The sequence below is a fragment of the Sturnus vulgaris genome, chromosome 7, assembly GCF_052056855.1.
Source record: "Sturnus vulgaris isolate bStuVul1 chromosome 7, bStuVul1.hap1, whole genome shotgun sequence".
Taxonomy (NCBI): Eukaryota; Metazoa; Chordata; class Aves; order Passeriformes; family Sturnidae; genus Sturnus; species Sturnus vulgaris.
In genome coordinates, this window is record NC_142249.1 from 23,974,834 (window position 1) to 23,988,368 (window position 13,535).

Sequence of the window (13,535 nt, forward strand, 5' to 3'; positions counted from 1 at the left end):
TATGGGAGATGTAAGAATGCTGCTTGAAAATTATTTTCTCATTAGGAATAAAAATCTTGATAAAGAAGTCTACTTCTGAAAACTTAATACATGTAGTTTATAAAACTGAAACTCTAAGAAGATGCTGCAGCATATAGTGGTATCATCAAAGCTGTAGTTGAATAAGTACTATCATAAAGAGCAGTTATAAAGAAATGTTTTATTTTATTTGTTTTTCTGTTGCACATATAAAAATAGAACTTCAGAAATGTCAGAGTTAGCACATTTAACTTCTGGGCACTGAAAATCTTCCTTGTGATTCACAGCCTGAGACTCAGTATAATCAAGAGCTCATATTCTTGTGCATAAGCACAAGCTGGAGGAACTTTCCTCTGTAGCAGGGAAAATGTGCTCAGGTAAAAGGGATCACCCTTAAAATAACATGGGATGTCTGTGATAGAAGTAAAGGTATGGAAAAGCCTCTGTGCTTCTGTGCTGCAAATAACTTACATCCTGAAGAAAGAGGAATCTTTGTGCAACTGCTGGGGAGGAATCTTTCAGGTGGACTGTAATTCACAGTATCCCAGAATAGCTGAGGTTGGTAGATCTCTGGAGAACACTTAGTCCTCCCCCCTGCTCAGGCAGGGTCACCTAGAGAAGGTTGCCAGGAGTTGTGCCCAGTTGTGTCTTGAGTATTTCCAAAGATGATGGTTCCCCAGCCTCTGTGAGCAACCTCCAAAAGTGTTCAACCTCCTTTGTTAATATGAAGATTTCACAGAATCACAGAATGGTCTTCTCCAGAAGGATCATCCAACTCTGAAGTGAATATGGGGATCAGACCTACAACCTTGATGTAATTAGCTCTGACCAACTGAGCTCATCCAGGTTTGACCCACCTATGTTTTCTTATGTTTAGATGGAATTTCATGTATTTCAGTTGGTTTCTTTTGTTTCTTGTCCTTCCATCAAATACCACTGAAAAGAGTTTGATTCCATTTTCTCTATTACTCCCACAAGCCAGGTATTTTTACACATTGTTAGGACCCCCAGGTTGAAAACTTCACCAAATCACTAAATCCATCTTTCTTATACTGGGAAGGCCAGGGCTGGACCTAACAACCCCCAGATATTTTTCACCAGGTGTGAGTAGGGATGAAGGATCATGTTGCTCAACTTGCTGACAATGTTCCTAATGCAGACTGCAGTGTTGGTGGCTGCCATTGCTGCAATGGATGATTTTTTTTATATATTCAACTTGTTTCTGGGACTGTTTGTTTCCTCACCTTTACTTGGATCAAGTAGAGGCTATCCTGGTGTTCACTGGATTTTCCTTCTTCTGACTTAAAGACAGGAGTGACACTTGCTTTCTTCAAGTCCTTGGGAGCTCTCAAAGATAAAGAGAGAGAGAGAAAGAAAGAGAAAAGAGAGTGGGCTTGCCACTATCAGGATGGGTCCTTCAGAACTTGTGGGTACATCCCATCAGGTCCCATGAACTTTTCCCCGTTGGTGGAGATTCTTTTGCCCCATTTGACTGAGTGGATCCCATCTGCTCCTAGAAACCCTCAGTCCTTCAAGAGGATCACATGGTTGTGAAAGCCACAGCCCTCTTGTCAGTGCCAGTTGAATGACCAGTTGTTGACCCACAGGACCCTGACCTTCCACCTCGAGCTGATTACCCTCACTGGTAGGACTGAGGAGAAAACATCCCAGGTCCCCATAACCCCTCACCCTCAGAGGCATGTAGGTATTTAGGACTGCAGCAGCAAGAAACTTAAGATGCATGTGAAGAAAGTTCTGTGTGTTAGTTATGCTCTTCCCCCTTGAAGTGTGGATTCCTCTTTCCTTTAGTGAGTTTCAGTAAGTGTAATGGCAGAGCCAGCATAATGCACCGTGTGTATCTGCCATACACACATGGTGAAACAGCCACTGGAGAATTTAATTGTCCTGGCGAATATAATCTGCATGATTGTGATTACAATTTTAAAAACCCACTACTTACCTACTGCCTGCAAGATCAAATGTTAATTTTGTCTAAAATTTCTGATAAACCTATAAATGATTTGTGTAGATATGCAACACTGAATTCATTCAAATAATATGGTAGTGCAGCCTGCAATCTAAGAGCAGAGGAACTGCCATGCCAGAGCAGACCAAAGGTCACAGTAACCTGGGATCCTGTCTCCAAATGCAGCCAGCACCAGATGCTTCAGAAAAAGCATAGCACCTCTATAAGGAGTGTAATGGAGTAACTTTCTCATGAGGAAAGATCTCTCCCCAGTTCTGTCATTTCTAGCATATTTTTTGTACAATAGTACAAAAAATATTAAGACTGCTCATTCACTTAGGATTTTTTCTATGACAAAAACTTATGTAGTGAAAAGTTACCAGAGAATTTTTCCAATTGACATAAAGAATAATTTTACTTTCAGTCTGATAAGCCCTTTTTCTCTCCAGTCCTTGCATCCATGAGTACCTCAGGAGAATTTTGTCTTCCATTAAAAAATTGTATGATTCTTTAAACTTCCTAAAATCTAATATAAAAATACCTCTCCTCCATGTATGTGCTGTAATTCAAAGTGGAAGAAGAGCAAAATTCAAAGATTAGAGAGCATATCTGTTTGCTTTGTCACAACTGATAGAATAACAGAAGTATATATTAAAAAAACCAACAAACCTCTCTTGATAGCATGGAGGTGCTCTAAGAATTGTGTTCTCATGTAAAATCCATATTCTGGACAAACTCTTCTTGTGTTTAGAGCCTGGTTCATTAGCAGCCCATGGGTAAAGATGAGATATTTAATGCATCTTCTCATAATAGTGAATCATCCTCTGAACTTAAAATTCAAGTGGGTAGAAGGCTTTTTTGCATTATTTTACCCTGCTCAGCACTGGAACTTCAAAGTCTTATGGAGATCTAAGAATCATTAAGGTTAGAAAAGGTCTCTAAGATCGTCAATGCCGACCATTAGCCCAGCCACCACCATGTTCACTGCTAAACCACCTCCCCGAGTGCCACAGCCACCTTCCTTTTGAGCACTTCCAGGGGTGTGAGATTGTTTTGTCATGTCTACCTGTTGAACAGGCAGTGGGAGTAAATGCAGGTGCTTGTTCCAGCCAGCACTGGGGTTTGCCTTGTCCTGTGTCTGCCTGTGCAGGGTCAGTGTGGCTATGGTAGCATTGTCCTCCTGTGTTAGTCTCCCACCACATATACACACATGCACACACAATTTCCTTAGCGTTTTCCAGCCCATATCATCCAATTAGTTGCTTCACATGCTGCATTCTTCATAATGAGAGTGGGCCACAAGGACAGTATGCTGGTAAGCTTTTCTGTTCTGAAAGGAAAGTCCATCACTCCCGCAGTGTACCAGTTCAGTGCTGTGAAATAATCCCTGGCTCTTGTTTTACCCTTCCCTTGGGGTATCTGCTCCACTGAATGACCCCATCATGCTCGGTGCATTGAGATTTTGAAACTAGCTGCTAACTACTGTGGATGCATTTCCTGACCTTACTGGTGGGAATTGAACCAAAGTCTCTCAAGTGCTGTAGGATCTAATTAATATGCATCTTATTCCAGGAAAGACTCATTACTTTATAGATATTTATATAAGGGGTATGTCTGCTATAATGGTTAATAACTATGAATAAAGTTTCATTTCTGATAGAGGAATAAAGCTTTTGTTTAGATATGGATTTTTAGTTTTATTAAAAAAATTAGAAAGTATGATTATGATAATTGGGTGAGAGTTCCAAATGGTGACACTAAGTTTTTATTCTTGTCTTTAGTACTAGCTGCAGTCAACTCTCCTTCCTCACCTAAAATTTAAACAAGAGGCAGGGAGGAACTAATTTAAAAATTAATTCAAAGCATTAGCAACGGATCCTGAGAGAGTCTGTGCTGGATATGGAAAACTTGTAGTGTATGAGAAAGTGAAGTGAGATATGGGTGACAAGGTATTGAAATAGTAGGTGTAAGCAAAGTCCTGTCCTTTCTAAACTGAGAAAAGGCATACCATAGTAACAAAGGCTACCTATGGATCTGGTCTCCTCTGATTTTTGGGAAGTATAAGGGTTGATTTAGAACCTTTGAAAAGCTACTCTGACACATTGTAGTTAAAGTTTTTGGCAACACTATATTCAGTCCCCAAAGGAATTAGCTGGTGCTGCAGAGGGGACAAACCCCAGTGGCTGGGCAGACCAAGCACCTGTATTTACTCTCTCAGGTTCTGCTCAAGAGGTAGAAATGACAAAATAACAGTGCTTCAAAATCACATGATTTCAAAGCAAATTTGGAGAGTCATGATTTTTGGACAACCAAATTTTAAGGCTTATTTATGCTGCACATAATGATTCAGAGGAACTGAAATACTATAAGCTGATACAGAGCTACCTCTGTAGAAAATAGTAAGAATCAGAGGCAATGCAAATGTGGGGTGCAGTCCTGCAGTGCTTACCTTGGGATAGCTGTGACAGTTACCCTGCTGCAATTGCAGGGGTTTTTTTACCACTGTATAAAAGATATGTTTTTGGCCACTTCAGAAGGCAGTGATAATTCTTCCCTATCTCTTTCCATTGTCTACAGCAGTAGGAGGAGTCCCAGGGAGTCTTTGGCAGTTTTTCACCATCTCGATCCTTGTGGAGAATCACAGCACACATGCAAAGATGATGTGCGAATTCAGGAGGCACTCCATGGCATCTGTGAACACGTGTGTCGAGGTACGTTAATTTTAAAATGACAATTGCTCTATCCCTCAACAGTCCTTAGAGTTATGCAAAGGAAGGAGTGCTTCAGAAGAAGAAAAGACAGGGAAATAAGTGAAGGTTTAAGGAAGATTTTTTTTTTTTTTAAGTATATATCTTACAAAAAATAATCCTTGGAGTAACATGACACTCTTGCAGTGCATGGTTTGATGAGGCAAGGGAAGCTTGAGACTATTGGTTTTGTAGGTAGCAGTAGGTTGTGTGCTTTGGAAGTGAGGCTTGGAGCACTGTACCTGTGTGTCTGCTAAAAGCCAGCAGTGCTGCTTTTTTGGCAAACTGTATCAATGGTAAATTCACATTCTGAAGATGACTGTCCCAGAGGTTCTGTGGCTTTTACTGAGACATATCCCCCGGGCTGCTGAAGATTTTCTCTTCTTCACATTCTCCTGTTCTTGCTTGGCCGTCTTCCAGTGTGTGCTGAAACCGTTTCCTGCCTCTGTTCATGCTAATCCACAGCCACAAGAGTAAATGGGAGTGAGTCTGATCAGTTGTGACCAGCTGCATGAGGGTGAAGTTGTGGGTTACCCCTCCTCTACTCACCCCAACACACACAACTGCACACGTGCACATGCTTGTGTTTCTGTGGGACACCCAGTGTGGGTACGTGTCAAGGCTCACTTAAGAAGCATCACAGCGTTGAATGGACAGATACCAGAGTCAGTGCCAGCAAAGCTACCTGGTTTATAGCTTTATGTTCTCTGCACTCAGCTATTGGAAATCTATAGCTACATGCTGTGAGGTAAAGCCAGCAACATAAGAACATAGGAATGGTCCTACTGGGTTGGGTTAAGGTTCATCTAGTCCAGCATCCTACTTCTGACAGTGGACGTCCAGTCAGACAAAGGCAGAATATTGCTATCTCTTCTACTCCTCCACTTCCAACAGTTTTCAGCTCAGGGTATTTCCTGAGCTGGATGTTTCTTGCAGTAAACTCCACAGAATTCTTCTCTGTGTGTTGTCCCAGTCCTCCCTTGTGACCTCTGCAGTGAGTTCCACAAGTTTGCTCACTCATGCTTAAACTTTCCTTCTTGAACTGGATTTTGTTTGTTGCTGCCTATATTTCTGAGACTCAGTGAACAACTGATGCTATGGGAATCGATGCCCTTTCACTCTTTCCTGACTGCTCATGGATAGACCCGTGCATTTGCTCTTAGTTTGCTTTTTCAAGCTGAGGTGTTCTTGTATACCCAGTCCTTTGCACTGATATACATTATCCTTACTGGCCTTTTTTCATTTAACCATATTCTCCTGAAAAAAGACCACAACTGCAGAAATATTAAAAATGCAGATGAGTCATAGATTTATTCAAAGGCAGTGTTTACTTCTGTTTTATTTCTATTCCTTCCTAAAAATTCTTAATAGTTTATTTGCTCCTTTGACTGATAATAAGCACTGACCTAATTCTTTCTTGGATCTATAGTATATTCTTACTGTGGAATCACAATTATCAGTTCAGAACCTATTTGCACATATTTGAAGTTGAGCGTTTTTCCAGTGTGTGTAGTCTTTCTTTATTCATAGGGAAATTCATCTGCCATGATATTGACCAGGCATGCAGCCTTGTAGGGTCCCTCCCTGCAATTCTTGGCAGTCAATTATTGTCCTCAATACCCTATATTTTGTAAATGCAGAACTGTGTTTTGCCTGGATGTAGGTAGTATAGAAGATATTAAAGAAAATCTGTTGCTCTTGTCTACAAACCTTTCTTCCTAGATGCCAAATCATTTTGAACTGGGGTAGTTACAGCCTGTGCTTTATCAGTAAGAAACTGCAGGATAGGATTTGCCATATTCAATTATTTATTGAGTGAAAGATCTTTCTGTGGTCAGTCAGTACCTGTGCATCGGCTGGGTGTCATCTGGCATTTACATTGCAGGATTATGTATTTGTCTTAAAAGCAAATCTTGGGTATTTTTAAGATGAAAGTACTGTTTCAGCCTTTTCTCTGGTACTTATTTCTAGAACTTCCAATCATTTTAGTTACTTGGGGATGACATCACTTGTTTAACAGTAACAAATTGGAGACCATCCTGAGATATAACAAAATATATCTATGGAAAGGAGGAGGAATTTCACCCCTAGGTGTTCAAAGTTGATTAGATCTCATTACAGAGCGCCTTAAGTGAAATGATTTGGAGCTCTGCATTTCTCAGTCTTCTATACACTGAAATTTTTGTGTCACAAAACCCACTAGATTTGTGTAGGGACTAATACTCCCTCTACAGAGAGTGAAGCCTTAAAGGGACATAATGTTTGAATTATCTTTCCATCCCTAGTGCAAGTTGTCAGCACTTATAAGCAGTAGTGTGGCTTGCCTTCCCTCATCACCCCTTTTACAAGAATCCATAGAGGACTTCAGTTTTCAGTGTTGTCAATTTGGCACCTTCGCTTGGTACTAAATTCACCTTAAAAAAACATGTCTACACATTATGGGTTCTATTCATGAATGACTAACACCTCATTTGCACTTGAATTTCATTCAGGTTAAATGGAAACATTGTGCAATGCTGTGGAATTTACACAAATTTTATATCCTTGAATACAGATTGCTGGTAATGAAACTGACACTTTGTTGTGCATATTAAAGATGCCCAGAAGCCAAAAGAGGATGGAGAATAGGAGAAAATGTGATCAGATCTAGCCTGAATGAGCAAAGTGCTCTCACAGAGGAGGGGGATATGGAAGGAGGAAGTCAAAACAATTCTGTAATGAGCAGGTGTTCCCTACAGCTCAGCCCTAGGAGCAAACAAAACTTGGGCTTTTGATGCTGGCTGTGTCTGCCTGGACACCTGAGGTTTTCACCTATCTGGGTGGTTACATTTGTCACTAGTGTCACTAGGTGGGAATCTGTACTGATCTAAACTAAGTTTCCCTCTTCTCATTTGAATTTTGTCTCCCTAGACCATTGCTGAAGGAGTTTTCCCCTACCAAGCTTTGTTTGTGTCTAAGTGTTTGGGGGCGTGTCAGGGGTGGAGAATTCATGAGCATGAAATTTGGAATTTGACTCAAAACCATCTTTACTTTCTTGTCCTTTATGCATTTGGACCACTATGACTTTTCTGCTGGAAATATTAAGCAGAGAGGGGCACTGAATGATCCTTCTTTCATAAGATTTATTTTCTTTTCCCTTGACTCATATGATGCCAAGCCCAGTGGCTCCCCTTTCTGACATGGACCCACACATGTGACAATATGGAGACTATAACTACACAATCCTGTTCTGAAATTTATTCAGAGTTGCAATTAGATGCATGTGATCTGGAGGAAATTACTGCACGACATACTGTGATACACCCTTATCACAGTCCACAGAACCGTATGTGAAAGCATTTGCCAATAGCCTGTAGAAGGTAAAAGTCTAGTTTCTTGCAAGAATTTCTAAGGTCAGTAGGGATCCTGTGCTCAATCTACAGAACCTCTGTCTAATGGTGTTACTGAGCAAGTTAAATTTTTTAAGAAGAGGTCTGAGCAGCAGTAAGGGAAGATGTTTGAAAAATTATTTTGATGTTAATGTTTTGTACCATACAATGTTTATTAAAAACAAACCTGAGATTTATGTGGCCTTGTTTTAACTCCCTACATCTAAGACTAGTAAGTATTGTGTCAACTAATACTTCCTTATTTGCTTATTTTAGTGATTAATATGTACTAGCAAATATCTTTAGTTTTGAGAACGAGAATTGTGTGTCAGAGCAAAGAATGTTAGAAGTACATTGTGACCTGACCACATATTTGAGGTACTCTCAAGGAGAAAAGATTCATCAGGAGATCCAGAACCATACCCGAATAAGTCCATGGAAACAATTAGCATATATGCATGTATTCAGGAACGTGATGAATATTTATTAGTTTGAGGAATAGAACCTGTTTAGGCTACTGGGCATGCGTGCTTTGAAGAGAATTCCCCATGCATCCAGCGTTGCTAACAAAGTAATCTCAGCTTTCTAACCAGCAAATTGGCTGGAGAGCTTATTTCACTGTTTTCAGAGACAATGGCACCTGTCTCCAAATGTAATTTTGGGCAATAGCAACCTTCAGGTGCACTTTTCCTCCTAGATAGTGATCTTGGATAAAAATTCAGAAGTTTTCTGCTACTGACTGTTAAGCTTTTCTGGTGATTGTAAGTATCTAAAACAACTCTTAACCTGTTGGAAAGAGCCTGTGACTGCTCATTATTGTTCAAACTGATCTTCATTGCACCACATAGAAGTTTCATTATCTCAGAAACTAGTGCAAAGTTTGTCTTCACATGCACAAATATAAACTAACAAAAGAGAAATAAGGGAAATGTTTAAAAATCTTTTTACTCCCTTGAACACTTATGCCTTTTCTTCAGTCTGCACTAGATCTTTTTTTCCATGATACACAATACATCCAATTTTCTTTCTTCACTGGTTAACACATGTGAGAATTATTGTGTGGGAAAAAAAATTGGCTATTTGAATATCAAGTCACAGTAGACAAAATCTAAACTCTGAGTATCTACTCAGGGGACAAGTACTTTCTCCACCTTTCAGAGGTCAGCAATCAACGGTGTAAGTTTTAGGAGTAAAAATGATTATGTATAAGAAATCCTCCTTTATTCATTATTTTCTTTTTGTTTCAATTTCCCTGCAGAAATTGATCTGCGTTGCAATTTTAATTTCAGCAGGGCTGCTTGGAAAAGCAAATCTGAAAAAGAGGCTGTCATAGGCTGCATATCATTATTACAAATTCATATGAGCGAGACAGGGGTTTGGAAGACTGGCTTCTGTAGCTTCAGTAATACCAAAGTGAGTTGTAGCCTGTGGAGGAAACATGTCAGGCATGTAATCTTGTTCTTCATTTAAAGTTTCTTTCTTCAGGAATATTAAATAAATAGACTGTAAACTGTTGAAATTACCATGCACACTTGGGGAACACCTATATACAAAACAAGCACTGAAGAACATATATGTGACCTCAGCAAGCTCTAAAGTTGCTTTGTGAACAACCCTGAGATATTTGGATCAGCTCCATTAAAAACAGAAATCATAAGAAGGATAACAGGAGAACACATCAATACATACAATTTTCAATTAGGTTTTTTTCCAAACAGAATTTTTTTGTATTCTTGTGAGCCTATCATGGTTACCAGCATGTTACCAGTTATCATAAAAATGATAACTTGATAAGCTATTCAAACCTGACTGTACTACACTGGGGAGTTTTAAGTTTCAAGGCACTTCCCTCTATTAAGGCAAAGAATCATAATCAGCCAAAGTCCAGTTATCAGCTTCCCCTGTTACCCTGTGTAGTGTGATTTTGCTCCATAGTAATGCAGCGTTGCAATGATTTATATCAAAGCAAGCAAACTTCAAGCTGAAGCTGCAAAAAATATAGGGAAGGTCAGTGATAGGAACTGCTAACATGTTGCAGTTTCTGTGAAAGCTGCAGAGAAGTCCACTATGAACACTACGAAGCTGAGAACATTTCCCTAGTCTTTGATTTCTAATTTTTGACAGGCTGTAATGGAGCCAGCAGGTAGTCTAAGACAATCAGGAAATGTCTTAGCAGACAATACCATGTATCTGAATTTCTTCTATAGCTTTATACTATCTATATCTTCCTTTGCTTTGCCAAAAGACAGAGCTGCTGCAAAGAAAACTAAGGTCTCTAGAGGATAATCATGTAAGAGAGAGATGATGCTGTGCAGCAGTTATTTACCTGTCTACAATCATAGGCAGGTATTAATGGCAATGGAAAAAGCAGTCAATGATAACATCAGGTGAAGAAAGTATATCAGCAAAAGTATTAAAATACCTGACTGGAATAAGTCAGGTTTTTGTCAATTAGCAGAGGTAGAATAGAAAGACATGCACTTTTCTTCCTTATTTTGCCACACTTTAAAAATAGGACAAGTAAAAGTGTTGTCCAGCCACATGATCTTCTTAGAAGTATTCTGTTGTTGTAAAGTTACACTTTTGTCCCTAAAAACCAAAATGACCCTTACTACTCTGGATTAAAAGACACAAGACCAAAAGCATTTTCTAAGTTCAAATTTCATGACATGGAGTTCCTATTTCTGGTCTCTGCCTTAACTGAATTGGACCAGCAAAATGTGATATTCCTAATACAACAGGCAGGAAAAGGAGAGGAGTTGTGTGGCCTCCATTTCTTCCAGTCTACCCAGTTCAGTGCCGTCAGGGACAGCTCTCTATACCAATCCTTATTAATGCCCTGACTATTTGAGATGTCAAGTTTCTTTTTACATCGCCTCAGTTTCCATTTCTTCTGTGATGTACTACTCAGTCATTCTCTTTCTAACTTCATTTTCAAGGCAATATGTCTGAAACTCCTCTGGCATTGTCTTCTTGGAGGTATCTGAAACTTGGTAAAGCTCCAGTTTTATTTCTTGCCTAGCTTATCCAGTTCAGAGCTATCATCTATTAGCTTTTTTCCCTCTGAAATGATTCACTTTTAAACTTCTTTCTCTCTGAATCAGCCATCAGACACTCGAGAGCCCAAGAAGTACCAGTAAGCTGCTTCTTCTCATTCTTATACCACTATCTGTGTGGTGTAAAATCAGGTAGTAAAAAGGAGTAAGGCAGTGGAGGAGACCTTCTTCATGTGCCCTAAAAACCTTTATGCCAGACAATGGTATGAGACTGCAGCACATATTTATTAATAGACACCTTAACTAACTGAATTTATATTAACAGTGGATTTTTTACAATGATGCCACCAAAATCAGGATTTTTTTGAAATTCACTTTTTCTTTTGCATTCAAAGGCATAAGAGAGAATTTTGTTGAACTCTAACAAAAAACGTTCTTAGGGCTTGGTATTATTGGAAACTGAGGCTGTTAAAAAATGAAATGACAGTTCTGTATTAGCTAATGGCATATTTTAGGAATAATTCCTTTTTCTTCCATAAAAATCTCAATATTTACCTCTATTCAGTCTTTTAAATGACATTATAAATTATTGAAGCTGTGTTTTTAAAATATAAGTGAGATTTTTTTCATACCTTTTATCCTCTGTGGAGTCATTTGCCTTACAGGATTTCTATTGTGACTTCTTGTATCTTCAATATAAACTGTTTCTACCAAGTTTCAAGCAATTGGTCCTGTCAATATTATTTCAGGGTTTGTTGTTTTCAGGAAACACAGTTATCACTGTGAGAGAGTTATTGATACGTTCATTAGGAGAAATAAATGTGCTTTACATCTGTATTTATAAATTATTCTGTGATCAGCCTGTCAGTACCACACATGCAGAACAGCATCAGAGCACCGAAATAGTAATAACAGGGGGAAATAGCAGTATCACCTTTATCCCTTCTAAAAACAGTGCTGCCACCAACATTAGAAAGGCAGGGCATGGGAAATACTGCTAGTGCAGCATCACAGTTCTTAGCACAGGGGCTCCAGAGCTCCTGGGAGAGCAGAGCAACAGCAGGGCTGGAAACACTGGCCTTAGGATGCAGTGCTCCTGCCCATAGTGACCAGGAAAAAGAAATAGCCCAGCTCAAAATCTGGTTTAAAAAGTCTGTGTTTAAAAGCCAGTGAGAGCAGGCCGGGTATCAGCACTGAAAAGGGTGTGAAAAGGCAGCAAAGTCAGCATAAGCAGATGAAAGAGCCAGCTAAAGGAACATGAGAAGTACATTTACCAACTCTTGACAGTTCTAACTAGAGAGATTTGGAGCAGATAACAAGGAGGTATTTTTAATGTTATTGAAATATATCACAACAGGAAGGATGTTTTGGGAAAATCAGACTCTTCATGCTTCTTTGTCCCCTGCAGAGTGGTTAACATCCTGGAGATAAAGGATGCTGATGAGTCGGGGGATCAGTGACGTTCCTTCCTGGTGGACAGGCAGGCAAAAGCAGCGCCAGAGCCAGCCCTTGTGGTGCTCTCAGGTCACACCCCAAACAAACACCTGCTGAGCAAAGCAGGACCTTCTGGGAGCAGCATTTGCACTGGGCAGCCCATGAGCTGCTTGCCTTGTGATGGGAACATGTGGGGGTTTCAATCACATCTAATAACAACCCAGCTGCCAAAGGCAAGCAAGGGGATGGGAATCTGATTCTTCTCCACCCAGCATTGTTGTGAAACTAGCTGTCGACTTCCATGCTAATAGAGCCAAAGCCAGCAGACCGAGTTTTAAAATGTAGTTCTAAGACACAATACCGTGTTTGGTTTTTGTTTCTTTAATAGCACAGATAGGAAAGTTGATCCTTCATGGAATACTTTGCTAAAATGAAAAGAACATAAATATTTCTCTTCCAAATAAATACGTATTTGAATTTAATCAAACAGGGTCCTTGTAAAAATAATTAAGAAAATAGATATTAGCTGAGCATGAACCAAACTACCCCTTGTTTACCTGAATTAGAAAAAGGATGATTAATGGTAATGAACATGTTACATTACTCATTTGTCAAAAAAGATCAATAATGTTAAATACCCCAGGAATGTCACAAAGCTGCCTCCAATGCTGTGCAAGTTTTTTTGTGAGCAATTCTAGTGGAAAACTGTCTATCGAAGGGGCCACTCCTCCACACACAGTTCTGCCTCCTGCTTCTCTCCTACCCTCCTGCTTGGTGTTGAGGAGTGACCTCTGCTAACAGGGGGAAAAATAAATCTAGAAAATAAATATGGTAATTTTTTGCTTTTATTTGGTTATTTTGCAATTCAGATAATTTCATGGGGGCAGGTATAGTTACAATTAGGCAAAATGTTAATCCCCATAAGGGGGATGAGGGAGGATGGGGCAACTCATCAGTGATGGCCCTGTGCAGTGGAAGGGACTGGGAGCTCCTGCTGGCAGGGCAG

At 39.7% G+C, this 13,535-nt stretch overlaps 1 long non-coding RNA gene across 1 annotated transcript in view; it reads left to right on the forward strand.

Moving 5' to 3' along the window:
• Positions 1-4,561: 4,561 nt before the first annotated feature.
• LOC148223210 (uncharacterized) overlaps positions 4,562-13,535 on the forward strand; it is an 81,364-nt gene continuing 72,390 nt past the window's right edge. The window contains exon 1 of the long non-coding RNA XR_015804888.1: positions 4,562-4,695. This is a non-coding gene — a long non-coding RNA (uncharacterized LOC148223210). The remainder of the gene's footprint in view (positions 4,696-13,535) is intronic.